Source organism: Alnus glutinosa, chromosome 13 (genome assembly GCF_958979055.1).
Source record: "Alnus glutinosa chromosome 13, dhAlnGlut1.1, whole genome shotgun sequence".
Classification (NCBI taxonomy): Eukaryota; Viridiplantae; Streptophyta; class Magnoliopsida; order Fagales; family Betulaceae; genus Alnus; species Alnus glutinosa.
Window position 1 is genome coordinate 10,133,867 of NC_084898.1, and position 23,358 is coordinate 10,157,224.

The 23,358-nt window shown below is 35.7% G+C and overlaps 1 long non-coding RNA gene across 6 annotated transcripts; it reads right to left on the reverse strand.

The window, feature by feature from the left end:
- Positions 1-2,153: 2,153 nt before the first annotated feature.
- On the reverse strand, positions 2,154-22,871 carry LOC133854899 (uncharacterized). 6 transcript variants are annotated; one of them, XR_009896878.1, is made up of 5 exons: positions 22,720-22,871; positions 22,545-22,609; positions 21,747-21,801; positions 8,587-8,615; positions 7,513-8,143 (listed from the first exon to the last, which is right to left on the reverse strand). It is a non-coding gene; the product is annotated as an uncharacterized LOC133854899 (long non-coding RNA). The 6 variants fall into 6 exon arrangements; XR_009896881.1 differs by lacking the exons at positions 7,513-8,143; positions 8,587-8,615 and adding an exon at positions 2,154-3,483; XR_009896877.1 differs by lacking the exon at positions 8,587-8,615 and having other exon boundaries at positions 8,117-8,143.
- Between the last annotated feature and the right edge of the window lie 487 nt (positions 22,872-23,358).

A 23,358-nucleotide genomic window follows, 5' to 3' on the forward strand; every position in this document is an offset into this window, starting at 1 on the left:
AGTTATAAATCCTTCTGATGCCATGTGTAATATCCGAGATATTAAATAAGTGTTTAAAGTGTAAATTAGAGTAATTAAATGATTATGGTTAATTAAATGTCACGAAAATGCAATAAAACACTTAGAAAGTTCAAGAAATTGAATTTCTGGACGCCGTGTCCAGACGGGAGCCATCGAATGCAAACATTTGCTCTCTCTAGAGTGGGCGTCCGGATGGCAGCCACAGAGAGGAAAATTCTGTAGTGCAGAATGCACGCGTCCGGACAACCACTTACTTCGTCCGAACAGCACACGATATAAAAGTGAAATGAACGATTTTTGGCTCATTTCTCCGGAATTTCCACCCCTTTACAAGATTTTCTCTAAGGATTTCATAGAAAACCTTATATCTATGAAGATCTAGCCATTCAACCTTAGATCCGACTTCGAAAACGTAATCTACGAAGCCCGATCTATGTTTCTACCGATTGGTTTGAGGTATTTTTGTAAACTCTTGTCTCTTGAGATTTTGGGTTAAATCTTAAGATATATGAGCTTAATCTTCATTATTCTTTAGGATTTGCTAGTTTTGGAGCTTTCTAAACATTCCCCAAGTGTTGGGTTGCATTTGGAAGGATTTTGGTAAGATTTCCAAAACCCTAGTTTTTTGGTATGTGTCTAGATTATGATTTTACTGTCTAACCCTAAGTAAATGTTTTGGGTTAGTGGTATTTGGGTTAGTTTAGTATTTTTATATTATGGGTATATGTTTGGAACCCTAGAAATTCGATGGGTTTCCATGGGTTAGCTTTTTGGTGATTTAAAGAGCTAAATATTAGTTGGTGTTAGAGAAATATTTAGTAATGTGCAATGTGTTATTGTTATTGTGGCACATTGCATAAAGTTATCTAGGAAGCCTAGTTGAGCTTATTAATCACGTAGCCCATGCGAGTATTCCACTCACTAAGAACTATTATTTTTAAGTATGTTATAGAATTGCAAAATATATATTATTTTACATAAACGAATCGACGTAATGTTAAGTATATGCTTTTTAGAAGAATTGAGTGGTTCCGATTATGTTCAAATTATATCAATGATGTTTATGAAATGGTGCTTGAATGAAGAGTGTTGAATTGATTTGAAGTGTTTGAATGTGTGTTGTGGTTGGGATTTGTTAATAATTATTGACTTCTAATTTAACTAAAGTGTGTGTGTTTGTGTGCAACAAAATATCTAAAATGCGGAATTTAAATAAGACAAGATATTTGTTACGAAGTGGAAACTCTATGAAGTGAAAAAAACCACTCCGGGGTAGCCAAACCCAGGAATTCCACTATCCAAAAACAAAGCTAGTTACAAGACACTCGTACTCACATACCCTTATGCAGTAGTCATACCTTTAACTCTGACATAAAGCCTATTGTGAACGCTTCCCAACCAGATCTTCCACCTGAAAGAATTTTTTATGGATTCCTTTACCTTAGGGCCGACCCCTAAGATAGACTTCACACAAATAGTTGAGCACACACCGGCAACGGCTTGAGAGCTAGTGGATCTTTGATTCTGCCTAAACACCCTCTCAAAGCACTATGGAATTTACTGTCGAATTCTGTACAAAATATAAGCCTAAGGCCCTCTATTTATAGGCTTACAGGAAACCTAAAACTTTTGAGATTCGGGCTTTAGCTGTCGAGCGTCCGGACGGAAGTTAGCCACGTCTAGACGGTTTTCTGCGATATCCATTCTGAAACAGCGTAATTCTATCTTTATTAGGTCCACGTCCGGACAGCTTGACAGAGCGTCCGGACGATCTTTGCTATAACTCCTTTCTGCATTCGAACGGAACACTGGAATATTCTGAATATGTTGGACAGCATCCAGACAGCTTGCAGAGACTTCCCAATCAGTGTCGACTTTTGAAATCCAACTTCGTGTTGAACAATGATTGACCTATTGTCCGGACGGTGTTGCTCTGACGTCCGGACGTCTTCATCGTTATTTGTAAGACACTGCGGGGCATCCGGACACCTTCAAAAGCTCGTCCAGACGGTTGCACAGGAACCGGTTGATTTGGCTTTGGAATTTGCAAGGACTCTTCATGGACATCTTCTAGAAGCTTTTGATCAGTCTCAAGCTTTGATTTGAACAATGTTTGAAAACATGAAGACTCTGAATAAACACTGATCATCCTGTTAAAAATGCAACCATTACATAAAGTATTTTTGGTTATCCAGAATGTAGCCAATTTAAAATACTAACAAACTCCCCCTTTGGCCATTCTGGGACAAAAACACTTGACCGGTTTGGAAATATATTCCCGGTCTAAATACCAAAATAAACCCAAAAAATACTCCACCTTTTTGTCACACAGTGATAAAGGGTAAATAGAGTATTAGTTAAAACCATAAGTGTTTAATAAGTTATACACAATGTCAGTACGAATTTAAAATTGCTCGAATACAAACATCAAAAAATTAGTCCTCATCATCAGGCTTCGGGTGATGGCACTGCAGGCACTCCCTGATGTCAATCTGACATTGTTCAACACGCTCTCCAATAAGATTAACTTCACGCTGGAGAGCTCCCATGGATGACATAAGCTGAGTAAATGCAGCCTCTATATCAAAAGTAGGGGGAATAACCTGTGTTGATGATGCTGGTGGGGGAATTGGTGGAGGTTGAGGAACACCGCCTTGAGCCTCATGCCGCAACTACGCATTCGACTTCATGAGGGTTTGAATGCTAAAAGGATCTGGAATCCATGATCTGGGCTCAGAGTCTGAAATATCTGTCACAACCTGAAGACAAATTTGAGTGATTAAACACCCAAAAGATAGACTCGTGTTCTTCTCGTCTCGAACCTCGAGCATGGTGTGCAAGATGTGCTTGCACAAACAAAAAGGAGTCTGCATCACTATGGCATAAAGAAGGGTGGCCTTTTTGAGAGTAAGCTCACTCCGACGAGCTTGAGGCTAAAGGTTTGTCACTACAACCTTTGCTAAAAATCAGTGCATAGGAGCAAAAGCACAGATGTTGATTTGGGAGTGGGACTTGTCTTCTCTCTGTGGTCTCGTCCCAAAGAAATTATGCAGGAAATCAATGCTGGGAGCCTCATCAGGAAAAGGAACTCCAGAGACTGGTAACATTGGAATTCTGATCACATCACTGATAAGCTGTGGATCAATCTGAATCGGCTGTCCTCTGACCATGGTTTGCATAATGAGTCCTCTGTCATCCTCCTGGATGATGATCATGTTGCCATAGAACTCCCGTACCAGTATATGAAAGGCCAGGCAGGCACAGTTGTACAGATACTCCCAGTTGTTCTCCAGTAGCATCTAAGCGATGAGGAGCATAACTGGATCTCTCAAATCTGCGGGGAGAAGATTCTGCTCTGATAGGACCTATCTTGATTGTGTGCGGTGCAACCTGTTAGCAACTGACTCTTCAGTTCTTTGCCTGACTCAGGGAGGAGAGTCGTCTAAAGACATATTTCCTGGGCTAAAAACAATCACATAAACAAATCCATGAAAGCATTAATTTCTGTTAGTCTAGAAAAAATTTGGGCATTATGATGGCTGTAAACATGACTATTCCAAAAATACAACTACATAAACACAACCCAAACAATAGAAAGATACCAAAATATGTCAAAATCTCAACCCGAACAATAATAAAAAGAGCAATGAATCATATTAATCGCAAAGTATGATAATCCCCAAAACAACCTATTTTAAGCATAAAATCTTAAAATAAAATAATAAAAAGATAGACAAACATACCTGGGGAGGAGATAAATTGCAAAGAAAACACGTGCACGTGGGAAATACGCATAAAAATCACAAGGAAAAAACACAAGACAATAAACAAAAACAAAGAGAAAAGAGAAAGTGACGTGCGGCGCCAGGGAGAATGCGATTTAACCCTACAAGGTTCACCGTCCGGATGGAACTTAAGTGACATCCGGACATAGTGCCACATAAGAGATCGCACAAACACGCTCGTTCGGACAAAAAGAATGGACGTCCGGACGAATCAACCCTACCGTCCAGACAGCTAGAACCATCGTCCGGAAGCTTCACTAAAAATATGAAAAAGAGAGGAAAAAAAATAATAGAAAAATATTTCCCGAATAATTTCCAGAACACACATGTATATAAAACTGATATCCCAATTCAATTAGCATTTCAAAAATATACCAAGATATAATTGAGAGTTGGGATTCAATAAACACAAAAATTTCCTTGCAGAAAGACAGTTTTCAATAGAAAAATTAACTCAAGCAATGCGTGTGTGTGTGTGTGTGACGGCTTTCTCAATAAAGTACGAAGTTCACTGATATGACTTAAATCACCCGGATTTTCCAAAGAAGAGAGAAAATCAATATTTAGATTGGTCAAAAGTCAAACCTTATTTTACTACTAGGACCTAGCCACCCTCATCTGATACACTCCCTATAAGTTGCAGCACTTTTCTTTTCCTTTTGTCCTTTAGTGACCGTCTATTTCCGCAATGATTTGGTCACTAACTGTTTCTTCAGGGACAAATTAAAGAACAGATTTATAGCATAAATGCAGTGGATCTTTTTATTTATCCATTTTTATTCAGTTTTGAATGCCTTTTTTCACTTGGTGCTACAACTTAGAAAAAATACCATAATTTATGGGTTCTAGGTTCAACTAGCGAGTTGGTCAATTTGACCATCTTAAAAAAATCTCTCTCATTTAAAATTTCCAGAAGCTAAAAGTCAGAGGAGAGAAAAAAAAAATACCTTAAGGGAGCCTTGGAAAGTGCACATTATTTATCGCATGAGAAAAGTAACTATCTAGTATGGATGCCACTGGGAAACTTTGCAGATATCAAGAAAAACTCTCAGTTATATGAAGGCAAAAGAAAAAATGCATCAAAAACTGAGGCATCAATTAAACATACATAAGATATCTATAAGCTATATAATGGAACAACAAAACTCTGCATCCTTTCTCTCTCTCTCTCTCTCTCCCCCCCCCCCCCCCCCCCCCCATTTTTTTAAAAAAAAAGAAAAAAAGAAAACACATGCTTCACAATAAATAGGATAGTATAGTACAAGCATGTAAGGTAAAAGCAAACTTGACCTCAAGGAGAGGGGTTTGATAGTACCATGATAGAAAAGCAGCCGCTCAACGTGCTTTTTCTATCATCCCTATTTAATACCTGCAGAATTTCCTCAAGACAAACAAAAGGGAATATAGGGATAAAAAATTGTTTCATAACAACATGCAAAGATTTCATAAGATGCAATATAAAAATGCTATACAAGTGTACCTGTCATGCTCTAGGATTTAGGAACCAAAATCCTAGGCATGTGTGACCTTACCTACTGGGTAGGTCCGCTCCCCCTCGGGGGGTGGGTGTCCTATTTCTTGTCCAGTCCTTCCTTCTTTAGCTGTAGTGCCAGAAATCTGACCAGATCTTGCATGAAAGGAACTGACGGAAGATGTTCCTTCATAGGAGATTTCCCTTCCTGCAGTCTTCTGTTCTTCCATATACAGCTTCTTGGGGACCCAAGTCTTTGTTGCTTGAGTAGGCTTCTGCAGCTGCTGATGCTTTGGAACATGATTTTTGGGCGGAGATCTATAATGCCTGGGTGGCTTAGGTGGAGGACACCTAGGTCTCATATGACTGCTAACTCCACATTGGAGACACATGGGAGTCTTAGGAGCCTACCATTTTTTCTTCCTCTGAACTTGACGATGTGGGCAGTTAGGTCTGATGTGCCCTGGCTCGCCACAGTGATGGCATGTGAGAGGCTTTCTTCTGATAGGAAGCTTGGCCGAAGGCTGAGGGATGACTGGTACTTCCCCATCCATAACAGTTTTTCCCTTATCCACGATTGAGGGTGGAGACTCGGGAATAACCGGCTTCATAAAAATAGTCTGGGAGGTAGAAGGAATATCAGAAGTAGAAGGAGGAACATACCGGAGTCCAGTCTTGTCGGTTGGGCACTTCTGAATAGATAGCATGTGATTAAGCTTCTCGTCTGAGACTCTCTCCAGTTGCAACTGTGTCTCCAGAAGCCTCTCTTCTAAATCATTAATCTTTATTAGCATAGAGGTATTCTCAGTCCTGAGGCTGTTTAGCTCTAGTACCTGTTGCTTGTATTTCTCCCTCAGCTTTAAGAACTCTACATATTAAAGTTGATAGGCTGACTGCATATCTTCTTCTTCACTATTCTCAGAGTACTAAGATTGAGAACCCTCATTTTCTTCATGTGGGGCCACGAAGGCCAGGAATTTTTCTTCCTCAGGAGTTTCTTCTTCCTTCTCAAAATCATCGCTTAGAGTTGCATTAAAGGCTTTCCCTTTTTAATTTCTTCAGAATTGTACATTCAGTCCTGATGTGCCCGAAACCTAAACATTCGAAGCATTGGGGACCCCTTGGACCTTTCTTCTTTGCTTCTTCTGACTCAACTGTGTGGGGAGCCTTTCTTAGTCTATCAGAGAACTTCTTCTTGAATTTATTATTCTTCATAGACCACTCGAAGTTCTTGGCTAACATTGCCACTGCATCTTCATCAATATCAGAGTCTTCATTAGATGAGACTCTGGATTTCTTCTTGGATGCCTTAGATGCCTTGAGGGCAGTTGTCTTTACCTTTCTGACTAGAGGTAAGGAGTATTCATATGTCTGAAGAGGTCCTACCAGTTCTTCAATCTTCATCTCCTCCAGATCTTTGCTTCCTTCTATAGTTGTCACCTTAATCCTGAAACACTCAGGCAACGATCTTAGTATCTTTCGGATGAGTTTTACATCCGAGATTTGCTTCCCAAGACTCACCATCGAGTTTCTTAGGTCACTAATCTTAGTGTAGAACTCTCTAAAGGTCTCTTCTTCTAGCATCTTAATCTCTTCAAATTTAGAAATCAACATTTGAAGCTTAGCAGATTTCACCAGTTTTGTACCTTCATATATTGTTTCTAGAATTTGCCATGCATCTTTAGCAACTTCACAATTTGAAATTCTAGCGAATTCAGATGGTGAAAGTGCTTGACATAGAGCATGGAGGGCTTTATCATTGGAGAGCCGTGGGCTTGTTTGGGTAACATAAATTTTGTCTGTTTCTTCTAGTTTAATCCAACCAGTTTCAACAATTTTCCAGACGTCAATTGATTTTAAAAAGAAGCACATACGAGCTTTCCAATAGCCATAGTTTGTCCCATCAAAGGGCGGAACTGAATTAAGATTTTGAGACATTAAAACAATAATAAAAACAAAAGTCAAATGAATACACTCAAGAAATAAATCAAAAAACAGAGTGTACCAAGGTCTAATACCAATTGTTAATAATTATTGACTTCTAATTTAACCAAAGTGTGTGTGTTTGTGTGCAACAAAATATCTTAAATGCGGAATTTAAATAAGACAAGATATTTGTTATGAAGTGAAAACTCTATGAAGAGAAAAAAAACCACTTCGGGGCAACCAAACCCAGGAACTCCACTATCCAAAAACAAAGCTAGTTACAAGACACTCGTACTCACATACCCTTATGCAGTAGTCATACCTTTAACTTTGACACGAAGCCTATCGTGAACGCTTCCCAACCAGATCTTCTACCTGAAAGGGTTTTTTATGGATTCCTTTACCTTAGGGCCGACCCCTAAGATAGACTTCACACAAACAGTTGAGCACACACCGGCAACGGCTTGAGAGCTAGCGGATCTTCGATTCTCCCTAAACACCCTCTTAAAGCATTATGGAATTCAATGTCGAATTCTGTAACGACCCGCTTTTTACAAAAAAGCGAAAGTAATTATATCTGGATAATTACGTGTCATTAACCATTCAGAGATGATAAATCTAGCAGTGGAAAATACGAATATCTTTTTTTTTTTTTACAAACGTCAGGGCAATTCCCTTACAATACATTCAGAGCTTTAACTGACATTCCTCTAGACATACATTAAAAATCCTTTACACTGATTACAAAGAAACATGTGTCACATAAAACACTAAAGCATACATGGAACTTATTAAATACAAGTAAATTCCTAAACATGTTACATACAAAATAATATAAACATTTACAAGTACAAAGCACTAGAATCCTAACTACAATAGCTTTAAATCTCTTAAGCTAGCAGTTAATCCATTCCATAATCTTCAGAACCTGTGTAAACATCTATGAGAAGGTGGTTACAACCACAATCCCATAGTTCCATAAGTGAGCTAACTGTCATTCAACAACATCATGATTTATGCGTTATTTAAGGAACATAGATAACATAATGATGTAGTGATAGTTTTCTATGCAAAGTTTAACAGTTCAATATAGTCATTACACTCCTCTGTTATAAGGGTCGTTCCCCCGGTCAGTGTCTTTCTAAGAATCAATCCCTCACCATTTACTAGCACTTTGCGAGACGTTGACTCCAATATGATTTATTATGGTTATCGGTTTCAGGCACTATTCCCATCCTGAACCTTTGGAGACGTTGACTCCAATATTAATAGGTCGATTATTAACAGTATGCAATAATCAGTCACACGCATCCAATTAAAATAAAACATAAACACAACACTATTGAAATCCAGTGCTACCCTCAGTAAGTAATTTATACTTACAGCCTTTTCATGCAGTCACAATTCATCATCTGCAGCAAATACATATATATATATATATATATATATATATATATATATATATATATATATATATATATGCATAGAAGGTTAATATCATTTCTTTTAGAAATTCATGCCTAAACATGAACCCTAAAGTCACATATATGCATACATAGAAGCAATCATCATGACCAGAATTCAACATGTTAATTTCCAAACATTAATACCATAATCCTTATTTCTATAAAAATACTAAAACTTCTAACAAGACCTAGCCATTTCTATATGCATACATATACAACTGGCCAAGAAAGACACCAAAATCAGCTCTTTTTAAAATATACTAATTTACTATCACATTTCCATCATAAAAAGGAACACAGCCAAAATACCAAACTTAATTTCTAAAGTATAGATAATTCAGTCATAAAGAAACCTATGCATATTTCTAGTAAGATATTAATATCACAATGTCAACTTCAAAAGCTTTCAACCATAATACACAACCAAACAGAAAAGATGATTGAACATAATTATAATTAAAGAGAACTCAACATATGAACATGTTTTCATATTTAAACCATATAACAATTTAATAACAAATCATATATTTCCCTTAGATTATAAAACTTATTAACATAATGTTCAACCCTTTTCATTTTAAAAGAATTCCTTTTAAAATACCATTATCAAATTATTAACATCTTTAGGATAAAACTCCACATAAATTAACATTTGATAATTGAACCAAATCTAATAACAATCCTAAATAAGCCTAGGATTATTTCATCAAACTTTAACCCACATCACAGTTGTTAATCCAAAACATATTATATTTCATTAACCTCCAAAACATAGGATCCCTCTAACAAATACTATAAATCATCAAATTAGTACTCAGCCAACTACATTAGTTACAAAAAACATTTCCAACAACTACAAATCAGCCCATATACAGCCAACCACAATAAATACACCAAAATCATCCTATCAATACCATCGGTCCAATCTTCAACATCACTAAATTCAATAACAAAACTTATAATCAGAAAATCAACAACCTCTACACTTATTAACTTAATCAGCCAACTCATCAAATCTCTCATTACCAAGGCAGCAAAGGTACACAGTAAAATACCAAGTAACTAATTACCAACTTCCACATAATCGCTCAAACCCACAAATTTGATCAAACAACCTAAACTCAAAGAAACATCATGCTATACATAAATCCAACTGGCACAGTAAACGCACATCCAAAAGATCAACAAATATCAACTAGAATCACCCCTAAAAAGGCATCAACAATCTCCAAAACACCATATGGCCAACAACAACAAAACAAAGGATCCCATCCAAAAAGCCATTCGGTCAACAAGGAAAAACCCTACAAAACAACCACCATGGACAATCGGCTAATCACTCCAATAGCCACTGCTGACACACAACCAGCCCCAATACACAGCCAATACTCAGAGATCCCAACATCACAGTAACACAAAATAGGAAAATCAACATCCAAAAATACCCCATCATTAATCAATAAAATCCCCTAATCAATCCATAGAAAACCCCCAAAATCATCAAACCCTAATTCCATAATAATCAAATCAATCCCAGAATAATTCATCATAGGTTATAAGAAATTACCTCAAGGATTTTCATAGCAAATCCACCGGAAAAGCCACTGATTCTGTTGGAAAAGTCGCCGGAAAACGCTTTGAAGAACCAGGTCTTCGGGTCACAGGTTCGGGTTTTAGGTCACGGGGCTTCGGGGTTCGGCTGGGTTGCACACATAGGTCACGGGCTCACCGAAAACCACTACTGGGTCCGCCGGACATAGAGGATCGGACCTCCGGAAGGATCGTGTCACACGGTTTCTCCCGGATTCGTCGGGTTTGGCTCACGGGTCGCGGGTCCAAGCTCCTAGGTTCGTCGGTTTTCCCGTCCTAGGCACCACCGGAGTTGACCCACCGGTAGCATCGGCCGGAAATCGAGTCACCGGCGTTCCCTGGTCTCGCCGGCATCACCTAGCTCGTCCACCGGAAGATCGGGTCCGATCTTCCTGATTTCTCTCCCTCTCCGTTCAGTCTCTCTCTCTCTCAGACTCTCATCTCTCTCTCAATCTCCCTAAATCTCTCTCTCAGCATCTCTCTGTTCCTCTCCTCTCGGGCTCTCTGTCTCTCTCTCTTGCCTTTCTGTGTTCGTGCGAGAAGAAAGAAAGAAGAAGAAAGAAGGAAGAAGAAAGAAGGAGAAGAGAAAAGATAAGAAAAGAAGAAGGAAGAAGAACCGGTTGTGTAGGCAGTGTAGAGAGTGAGTCACAGGGTGAGTCACTGCAGTAATCATGACAGTGATGAGTCATGATGCTGAGTCTTCAAATGAAATGATGACTTTATAAAATATCAGTAGATATTATTTTTTTTCTTAATCATTAAGTTTATAAAATATCTCTTTCATAATAATATCTCCTGTAAAAATATCTTGAGAAAGATTTGTGGATATTTTTACATTGGGTCTTCACCAATATGTATAACTTATCAAGATTACAATCTAAGTCCGTTTTGTGTCTAGTTCGTTTCATCGGTAATATTATAACACCATAAATAACATTGTACACAGTAAATATTACACATTAATATTATTCGATAATATTATCGCATCAATTAATCCATTGATTAATTCAATCTGTCTATTAATTAGTCCCATAATATTATTAGAGTATAATAATATTATTCTTCATTTATAAAATTACAGTTTATAAATAATAAGACCAATGAATATTTATTTTCATAAATATCCATGTATTCCTTATTATTTATCGGGGATTAACATATCGTGCTTAAGCCGCGTATTTTATTAACTAATCAATGTGAATATTGTTTCCAACAATATTAAGCCGTTCGAGCATCAAGTCTTGAGAATCGAACGTCAATTCTAGATTTGTCTATTTTACTCAGTCTTAAATTCTAATTTAAGACATTTATTTTAATTACTTAAAATTTGGGGCGCTACAGAATTTTGTACAAAATACAAGCATAGGGACCTATATTCATAGGCTTATAGGAAACCTAAAATTGCTGAGATTCAGGCTCTAGTTGTCGAGCATTCGAACAGAAGTTAGCCACGTCTAGACGGTTTTCTGCAATATCCATTCAGAAACAGCGTAATTTTATCTTTATCAGGTCCGCGTCCGGACGGCTTGACCGAGCGTCCAGATGGTCTTCGCTATAACTCCTTTCTGCGTTCGAATGGAACACTAGAATATTTTGAATATGTTGGACAGCGTTCGGACGTGTTGCCACGTCGTCCGGACAGCTTGCAGAGACTTTCCAATCAGTGTCGACTTCTAAAATCCAACTTCGTGTTGAACAATGATTGACCTAGCATCTCTCTGACATCCGAACATCTTCATCGTTATCTGTAAGACACTATGGGGCGTTCGGACGCCTTCAAAGGCTCGTCCGAACGGTTGCACAGGAACCAGTTGATTTGGCTTTGAAATTTGCAAGAACTTTTCATGGACATCTTCTAGAAGCTTTTGATCAGTCACAAGCTTTGATTTGAACATTGTCTGAAAACATGAAGACTCTGAATAAACACCGATCATCTTGTTAAAAATGTAACCATTACATAAAGTGTTTTTGGTTTTCCAGAATGTAGCCAATTTAAAATACTAACAGGATTTAATTATAGAAAGTGAATTGTTAAAGATGCATATTGATTGATTTATAGTAAAACATAAAGTATGAGCATAGAGACTCGAGGGTAAGCCTCACAAAGATAACTCGGGGGTAAGCCCCATAATAAAGAGAGGGTGAGCCTCATAAAGAACTCGAGGGTAAGCCCTATAATAAAGAGAGGGTAAGCCTCACAAAGATAACTCGGGGTAAGCCCCATAATAAAGAGAGGGTAAGCCTCATAAAGAACTAGTAGGTAAGCCTCGCAAATAATAATAAGACTATTATGAGCATGCATAGCATGGTTTAAATTGTGTGATGTTTTCATGATATAGAATATTGTAGTTTTTATGCTAGACGTATTAGTATGCATATGAGTTTTAATGGCAAAGAACATATGTATATTTTTATCGATTGGTTGCATGTTTTATAAGCATTAAGTTTGGATGTACCTAGATGTTCACATTGCTTAGAATTAGAGATGCAATGTCTATGTATAGATAGGCAACTGTTATTTGTTCTTTAGCAAAGACGTGCTTGCATATTAGAGTTCCACTCTAATGCTCGCATGATCAACTAACGTTCAAAGTCACTAAGCTTCAATGTATTAGGCATGGTGTTATCTATTTCTGGAAATGCAAATGCCTCTGTATAGTTGAGCAGAATGCCTTGTTTTATTGTTTCTAAAATCCACTGAGCTTCATTGTATTGAAATGCCAGTGTTAGCAAAGCTTGGGGATATTATGCCTCCATATAGATATGCCTTCGAGCATCAATGTGTTGAGATACCGATATTACTTAAGCATAAATACTTGCGTCTCTGTATAGTAGGCAAGGTGCCATTGTTTTTCAGCTAAGGCCTGTGTGTATACATGAATCTATATGGGAGTCATCGTGTATACATATGTTTAAGCCACTGAATCATAAAAGTATTATTGTAGACGGGTCTATATGTAGATGCATCCAAAGAAATGAATTTCTATATAAGTTCCCAGCTACTTAGTATGCTTTAATGTTTTCTAAAGGTCAGTGTTTACTCTATTAGCTACATGTTTTCAAGGAAAGAAGTTTATAAAAGTGAGTAGCTGATATTGTAATCATAAGACAAAAAAAAAGTCGGTTCTTTACGAAAACTCAGTGATTAGTATACTATTGAAGTCTCAGTATGTAACACCCCGTATTTTAAGATATTGAATAAAATATCTTAAAATATGATTTAAGGCCTAATAATAAGAATAATATATATATATATATATATATATATATATATATATATATATATATTCGTCTATTTAGGAATAAATATTTAAGAGATTCAATATTTATTGGAAATATATGTATAAATGTATGGGAGTTAAAATGGATTAGAAATTAAATCAAATCTAAATCGATCGAGCGATTATAGAATGTTCCAAAAATCGATCGTGCGATGAAGAAATCAAACGATTTAATAAAAGCCAGAATCGATTGATTGACATAATAATTGATCAAGCGATTTTATATTAATGGACATTAATTGATCGAGCGATTTCCTCACAGTGTTAATTAATCTTCAAAGTCGATCGAGCGACTTTCTGCAGATATCAGATTCTCATCCGAATACCTGTATTTTGATATTTATCAAATATAATCATCATTTCATTTGATGATTCATAGTCCAGCTCCACATTTCTATAGCCATTGATCAATTCTTGATCAATCTTAGTCATTAAAACTTAATCACAAAGGATTTGGTTAGAAAACTATTTGATTTAGTTAGATAGAGATAAATGATATTTTATAAGTAATGATTATTATTCCTTTTGGATAAGAGATGGGTCACTCTTAGCTATAATTAATATTCCTTTTAGATGGGTGAGTCACCTATGCTAAGTGAAGCCCTCTTCTACGCACATAACTCACTACTTTTATCTTCCCTTATCTTTTCTTGTGATGAGTCATAGTGTAATCATTGATATTCCTTGAAGATAAGATGGGATATTATCAAAACAATGATGATTATTCCTTGAGATAAGATGAGTCATCAAGGTTCAACCCCTCTTTTACGTTTCTTTTCTCTTCCTCTCACTATTGATTAATGACTCACCAAAATAGCTTATCCACTATCAACTTGTTCTCCAAGGTCGATTTACAACCCTTGGATCAGTTTTGATCCAAGAGATCTTGACCATCCAATTCAGTATAAAAGGAGCACCCTTCATTCATGCTTACATTTCTTCTTCTCCTTTGGTTTCTTTCGGCTTCTCTCTTATTTTTGCAACTCTCTCTTCTTCTCTTTTGGTTGGGTTGCATCAAGAGAAAGGAAGAAGCTCTCTAGCTCTTCCTCTAGTTCTCTTTAATTGGAATTGCATCAAAGAAGAACTTCTTCTTCTCTCTCACGGGTCAGAAGTTGGTGAGTTCTCTTTACTCTTCTCATTTGGTTTTATTATTCTTGTTTAACAACAATACGAAGAAGTTCATTTCTTTTCCCTATTGGTTTGTATGTGACAGTAGGGAAGGATCAATCTTCCTCTCTTTGTGCATTTGGTTGTTCAAATCTCTTTGTAACTCCCTCTTTTCTCTCTTATGTGTTTGTGTGTTCGGTGGGGTTGAAGAAAGGAAGGAAAACATGAAATAGGATCATCCCCATCACACTCTTTGGCCGGATCTAGTGTGTGGGAGTGTTGTGTATTTCACAAGATATCCTAGGGATATTTGAGGTAAGTTTGTAAAGCCCTTAAGTTGGTTTTTATGTCATAAGTGGTAGAGCAGAATAAGAAAAGATTAAGAGAAAAGGAATATTGCTTTTAGTAAGTTTTACAAAATATCTCAAAAAAAATATTTTGAGATATTTTGAGATATTTTACAAAATATCCTAAAAAGATATTTTAGGTATTTTGGATAAGATTCTTATTCTTTGATGTTATAAGTTATGTTTTAAAAATAAGGTTTTCAAAGTGGACGAATTGAAGTATGATTCATGTCGTTGCGATGCCTGAGTAAAAAGAATCATTTTCGATAAATAGGGTATTTTGATAATGTAATAATAAACACAGTTATAATGCCCAGGCGAAATATGTGGCATTATAATTGAAGGATTTTATATGCCGTTACTATTTCAAAATAATAATAGGATTATGAAATCAGAAATGAGTATAGGGTTAAAATATATGTTTATTGAATTATACTAATTCACGGTTTGCTTGTATTATATATGTATATTGTAGTGATTATATCTGTGAACATTTTCTGAAGCCAGAAGAATTACTGTGATTATTCCACTCACTGGGAATGATACTGAGTCTTTTAATATGATGATATATGGGTTTGTTTGATGGTATGCAATTGTTTAGGCATATATGTAGGTAAGTGTTTTCTAGAATACTTACTAGGAATGTGGTTTGTTTGATTATGTGATTGGTTTGTTTGATTATGCAATGATGTTGATTATATTGTGGTTGGTATGTGATATAAATGGCATTGCATATTATACTGCCATGAGATATGAATCTGTTAACAAGAAGTATTGAAGTTTTAAGTCTTAAGGGATGAATGAAAGAATCAAAAGGATGGTTAAAGTCCACGGTAACAAAAGGAGGGTTAAAGTCCACGGTATCAAAAGGAGGGTTAAAGTCCCCAATGTTCAATAAAGGAAAAAGGATGGTTACAGTACACGGTATTAATAAAGAAAGTGTTAAAAAGACTACATATGATTATGTCATTACATCATGTTAATATTGTGTATTGTTAAATGTATTAATATGTCGTTATATTATGGGATGCAGTTGACTCACTGTTCCGACAGTATGAGATTTTGGTGTTAACCACAATCACATGCAAGTTTATGCAGGTCAGGACGAAGGACGGAGTCAGGATTAATATGTTTAAGAATGAGACCTTTTATTATTATTAAGTGTCGCATGTGGTACATACGGTATTTCTAATTGTACTTGTTGGGGATAAAATTAACCCCGAGGACACGTGGATCCTAATCTTGAAACATCTCGATGTTACATCTCGGACATTTGTTACGACCCAGTAGAAGAAGATCGTCTAGGTATAATGATGCATCGGTCCTATCGAACCCAGTAACGGTATGAAATATCCCGAGATCTCCTAGTCTGATCGGAGTGAACATATCTCAGATATTTATGCCTCGGAGATTTGACAGAAGCTACGAGACCATTCGGGAAGTTCAATCACAACCCGGTATACAAAGATTGCCTCGGTATGATAACACCTCGGATAAGATGGCCTCGGTATGATAACACCTCGGATCTTCCACAACCCTGTTACGGTGCGGCAATATTCTGAGATCTCCTAGTCCTTTCGGAGCGAACATGTCTCAGATATTATCACCTCGGGCGTTGGTCAAAGTGTGTTACAATTGTCTTAGAGTGAGATAAGGCCAATATCCCAGAAGATCAGGGATAAGCCTCTATCCCATTATTAACTGGATAAGATAGCTAGTAACGTAGAATTAAGATTAAAGAGGTACGAATGCAATTCAATTTGGACTCGGTAGCCTTATTCAAATTCCCTGAAGATAAGGTTAAGGTGCAACCAGACTAGGACTCAAACTCCTAGTTCAACTGGGCTTCGAGAATTCCAGTAGGACTGCAACTACCAGCCTATAAATAAGACCATCACACCAGGTATTAGATATATTCTCTCTGAGCTTTTGAGATTATAGATACTTTCCAGGAAATTGATTTGAACTGACTTAGGCATCGGAGTGGGCGTAGTCGGCACCCCCGACTAGTTGTTTGTTGTTTTACAGGAATCAAGGTTGTACGTTTGAGGGAGGCAGCGAATCAATAGGCGACACGTCACCATACCGGAAACTGTACCAACAGTACTTATTGTATTAGCACTAATGGTTCTTATTTTAATATAATGAGGTAATTCAGTCAGTTCTGACGTGTAATGTTTCCTAAGTTTTTAAAGAAAAAAATATATTCTTTTGCCAATTATTTAACTCTAATGACGTGATGACGTCCTAATGACACGTGGAAATCGAAATTTTCACTTACATCTTTTTGTAAAAAGTAGGTCATTACAGAGTGGTATTAGAGCAATTTGCTCTGAGGATCGGTAAAAACTTAGTTTCATACTGGAACTTAAGTAAGTTACAGTTTAGTGCCAGAGCAGTTTTGCTCTGAGTACTATTAGACATGACCCTAGAATTCTAGAGGTAGCACGAGAGCTATAGGTAAAATAAACAACTTTTTATAAAAGCTTTTGTGTGAAATGTTATAATTGATGAGATTAATAATTGTTGTCTACAGTTAGGATTTCTTAAATATTGTCATCTATGCTTGCATTATGTAATTTTAATGATGATATGTTTATGTGATAATTATAATGATGTATGCATGATATGACCTTTGGTGTTTATGTGTTACTTTGCTAAACATGATCATATATGTGACGACCCATTTTTTTTTTTTAATACAAATCATTTGCATAAACATTAATCTCTTAAATATAAACGGATCTTCACAATGGCACAACGATTTGTCGCAAGGCCAACATATAGTACATGCCCCATATTATGTACCTGATAATCAAAGTATAACCTAAATCTATTTATGCAGCGGAAGACATAAACCTGAATAGCGGAAATTCCAACTTATACATCTATCACAAATAACTACAACAAAGAGCCATTTAACGTCTATCCGTTTGAGTCTTATCAACACAATAATTACATAACAATAATGACTCAACAATACAAGTGTCACAGGTGACACGAGCCACAAATCCAAACCTATAAAATAGTGGACACCCGTGGTCCAACAATTACAACTGTCGTGGCGTGCTTCAGTCATAATATCCCAAGTACATTTCTACAACACCATCAACTACGACCGAAGTACCTGGAGTCAAAGGAACTTCATCTATACGGTTGTGGTGGTAGCCACATCCATATAAGTGAAAGTATGAGTTCACCACCTCAATAAGAAGTCCTGAGGCCTCAGTAGTATAAAACTCACTGAGTATACAACATACACAAACATAAATGCATGTAGGGTTTAACAGCGTTATTCACAAACAACAACACATTATCAAGTACAAGTCATGCTGTTCATCACACACTATATATTATCACGGCTTCCACTAACAATATTCCACGCATACATAAGCAATACCCCAAATTTTACGAAATCCCCAGCTAGGGGCTACAACCCTAGGCTTAAACATAGAACTCAAGAATATCAACTCACATGTGCTAAAGCTACGACTCTAGGCTTACCATAACACCGCCCGTAAAGCTACAACCCGTAGGGGACACATCTCACGAGTGCTAGAGCTACAACTCTAGGCTTACCGTCAACACCGCCCATAAAGCTACAACCAGCAGGGCACACTTCTCACGAGTGCTAGAACTACAACTCTAGTCTTACCACACATCTCAGCCAAGAGCTGCTACCCTCTGGCCTACCACACATTTCAGCCAAGAGCTACTACTCTCTGACCTACCACTGTGCCAGATACTACAACACTGGACTTACCATCTATCAACTAACAGATTCTCATGATACCAAGGTATCCACACTATATGTATATTATCGCATCTGTATTCTCAAACATCTTTCTTTCAACAATACCACTTTCCACAATACAATCACATTTATAACATAATCTCATGCTACTTAAATCATCTATCCAACGTCATATTATCATCACAAATTCTCAATCCAATAATTAACAACACAATCACATATATTTTTATCAACAATTCATAACCATAAATACATTCCAATGTCATAAACATCCATTTATCATTACAATTTCTCCAACCAATAACTCACAAACTCATTTACATATATTTTCATGCATATCTCTATATTATCTTATTATCACATTTCCATTCACAATACAAATCTCATGCATTCTTCAATATCAATTCACCAACATATATTGTAACGCCCAGTAATTTCAAGCTCTTAAGAAATCATTGATATTGTTGATGAGACAATATCCACATGTTTTTATAAGCAAACCTAAAGTTGTTTCGAAAAATTAAAAGATCAAAACCTAAAAACCCTTTAAAACCTAAAAGTAACATTTAAGCTTTAAACTTTGATTAAACCGAAAACAGGTCAAACAGACTCAGATTTAGATAATTCAAAAACCATTGTGCTTACAAAAGAAAGATATATCATGTGGCAAAAGTTAGTAAAAAGTCCACCAGTTGACTTTTTGACCTGAGCCTAAATAACCCAACTGTCGATATTAAACGAAAAACTGTCAAGAAAAATATCTCCAAGCTTCTAGAAACATTTATGTATAAAAAACAAGAGTAATGATGAAAGGATAGAATATCTCAAGAGTAATCATGACAAGAAAGAAAAATCAATAAAGCAAGTGTGAACACAGAAAGTGGATAAAAGATATTTTGGCTTTATAGACAGAAACTTTGACTTGATTGGAACTAAGTCAAAACGAACTTGAAATGGGACGAACCAAAAAGAGAAAATGTTTGTCATGAAGTCCTCTATCCACCCTCAAAATTTCACGTCAATCGGAGTAGGTTTGACCATTGAAATAATTCTCGAAGTAGGCTGCCCTCGAGTTGGACGAAAATTCTAAAATCCAAATTTGCAAGACATTATCAAATAAGCTAATTCTTTTATTACATTTTGGACCTAAATACCCCTACTTTCCTACTATAAATAAGCATGCAAGGCTCTTTGTTTTTCCACACAAATCCTAGACAACTTTCAAGAAAGCTTTTGCTTTGATTTTCTCTCCCTTTTTCTCTCCTTCTACCACACAACTACTTTGGTGTTCTTGAAGTCATTTTTCTCTCCAAATCAAATTGGTAAGTAAATCTTGACACCTCTTCCTTACTATTTGATTTCATTTGTATTTATTACTATGGAGTTGGTTTGATCCCCCGTATTTATTTTATCATTTATTGCGTTACTACGGAGTGGTTTAATCCCCCGTATTTATTTTACCATTACTACGGAGTGGTTTAATCCCCGTATTTATTTTATCATTTATTGCGTTACTAAGGAGTTGGTTTGATCCCCCGTATTTATTTTATCATTTATTGCGTTACTACTGAGTGGTTTAATCCCCTGTATTTATTTTATAATTTATTGTATTCCTACAAAGTGGCTATGCCGCTAATTTCCCTATCCCTTTATATAAAAATATTATCATGTTAGGATTCATGTTTAAGTGTTATATTACCAAGAGCATTATGCTGTGTTTCGGTGCTTAAACATGAAACGTTGTAATATTTTCTCATGGATCGTTGTAGGATTCATGTTGAAGTAATTACCTTTTAATTGATAACTAAAAACGATGAGTAAAGTGATGTAAAAATATACACATTTTCAATATTGAAAAAAGGACTGATGCATATATCATCTTCTTTGTATATATTTGTTACAGAAAAGGAGCTAAGAAACTACACCAAGGAGAGTAAGTATGGATGTACTTACTGAGAAATGATTCTATGTTTCATTAGGACTGTGTGGTGTGTGTTCATTGCATGTGGTTGTTCATGCATTGCATGTTGTGTCCAATTAATATAACGGCTGATGAGATAGCCATCAACAAGCTGATGTAGTAGCAAGTGGAAGGAAGGCTAGTCAGTGGATCCAGGGGGTTCATAGTGACCCAGGGTGAGTCCAAAGTCCTAATATATAACTAATGCTGGGGCCGGTAGGATTCCAGTGCAAACAGGTAAGACTTTAAGTGTGAGGAAAAGGACATGAACGGGTTTGGATACCTAAGAACGAGAGGTCTGAAGTAAGATGAACATAAAACACAAACTAAATGGTTACTACGATGCATATTCATACAACTCTTGCATTTATATTATTTATGAACTGTTATTAATTTGATGGTAACTTAGTTATGAAAATGGATGACTCACTTGTTTGTCTATGTAAATATGATGACGTCATATTTGCATAGTTACTGATGCAGATCTGGAGAATGAAGGCATGGACCCATATGCCAGTTTTGATGGTTTTTGAAACCATCAACGAACTATCATGTGCTAGCTTAGAAATTACTAGTTGCGCTTATATGTGTTTTGTTTTATGGCATGTAAATATTTATAACAATGTCATGTTCGACATGTTTTATGTTATATGCTTATGTGCCGCCTGTGGCACTAATTTTGATGCACCTAGTGTGCATATAGGATGTAAAGATAAACCTAAGTAACTTTTAATAAACGTATCAAGGTATTTCAGTCAGCTCTAAATGTGTTATGCTATCAATACCTAAGGCTTTAGAAGAAAAAAATATATTCCGCTGCGAGAGTTTATCTCTGATGTAGTAATGTCACGTGGAAACCGGAGGTTTCTGCTTACGAATTTGCAGGTTCAAATTTGGGGCGTTACATATATCATATTCACAATATAGTTCATAATTACATATACCAAATCATCATTATAGAGTTAACATCAAATTAAACTAAACATAGCAATTCATATATCTAAATTCCTAAGAGCCCTTAGTGAGTAGAATACTCACCTGGCTGCGCGGATATCAAGCTTAGGTCTCCTAGACGCCACCTTGCAATGTATCACTGCGGAATAACACATTGAACTATTTAGCACTTTAAATAATTAACACCATAATTAGCACTTGAATCGCTTAAGGTTAAACTGTTGGGAAAACCCATAATATTTTTTTAATGGTTCCAATTGTCTACCATAAATCCTAGACACTAACTAAAACTCAAACAATACTAACCCAAAGTATTCACTAAGGGTTAGATATTAAAATCACTATTTAACTATTTACTTATAATATTAATTACTAACCCGCAATTAATCACACTAACCCATAAATTATTTTTATTAACACTTTTATACTAACATTAACCCTAAAATTATATTAACTAATGTTTTTACAATAATTACTAACTTATTGACTTAAATCATTAATACATTTAAAATAACATTAACTCATAAGAAAATCTTGTTGTTAACTTCGTAAATACTATTTAAACTAAATACCCATATTTATTTATATATTTTTACTAACATTAGCACCTAACCCTTAAATAATTATTTTCACAAAACCCATAGCTAATTTGGGATTAATCATCACTATAACCACAATTAATCCACAATTAACAATCTAGGTTTTAAACATTTAAAAAACTCCAAATTAATTTAACCCATCAAATTAGGGTTTCTATATTTTTACTCAATTCACAAAACACTGCTTCAAATCACTATTAACCCAATAGCATTTATTAAGGGTTAATTACATAAAAACACAACTAAAATTAAACACCCAAAAGTTAGGGTTTAGGAAACTTACTAAAATTCACCCAAATAAGATATGAAATTTGGGGAACCACAAGCAAGCCCCAAGTAGCACAATACCTAAAGAAAACCCTAGATTAAACTCATATTTTGCTAGATTTAACCAAAAATTTCAAAATATGAATTTAACTATTTGCCTCCAAACAATCACTGAAAATATAAATCCTTACGAGTATATCACGTTTTCGAAGTCAGATTTGAGTTTGGACAGTTGAATCTCCGTAAATAATGGCTTTTCTAAGAAAAACCAAAGAAAAAATGATGAAAACCAAAGAATCCTGGACTGCACGTGACAAAATGGCCCCCTGCCCCCTTTTTATTGCAGCGCTATCCACCTTATTTTGGAACAAAGGCCGAATGGCCTTTGTATATATATATATATATATATATATATATATTTTAAAAAAAGGTTGTGCCTCAACTGTTTTGGAAAGGCCACTTGGCCTTTCTTTTTCTTTTTTTCTTTTTTTAATTTAATGGCCATTTGACCTTTTTTTTTTTTTTGAATGTGGGGTGTAGGTCGCCCCACATATATATTATATATACTTTTTTATTTTTATTTTTATTTTTATTTCTTTACTTTGACTTTTCTTTTTATTTCATTTCTTTCTTTTTCTTATTTCATTTTATTTTCTAATTTCTTTTATATTTTATTTTTCTTTTCTAATTTTTCTTTTCTATTTCTTTGGACTTTAAAACTATTCTTTTGCATTTTTACTAACACTAAATTAACTTTAATTAATTATTTACTCAAATTTCATGTTTTAATTACTACAAAATGTCTTGGACATTACAATATATGTATCGTA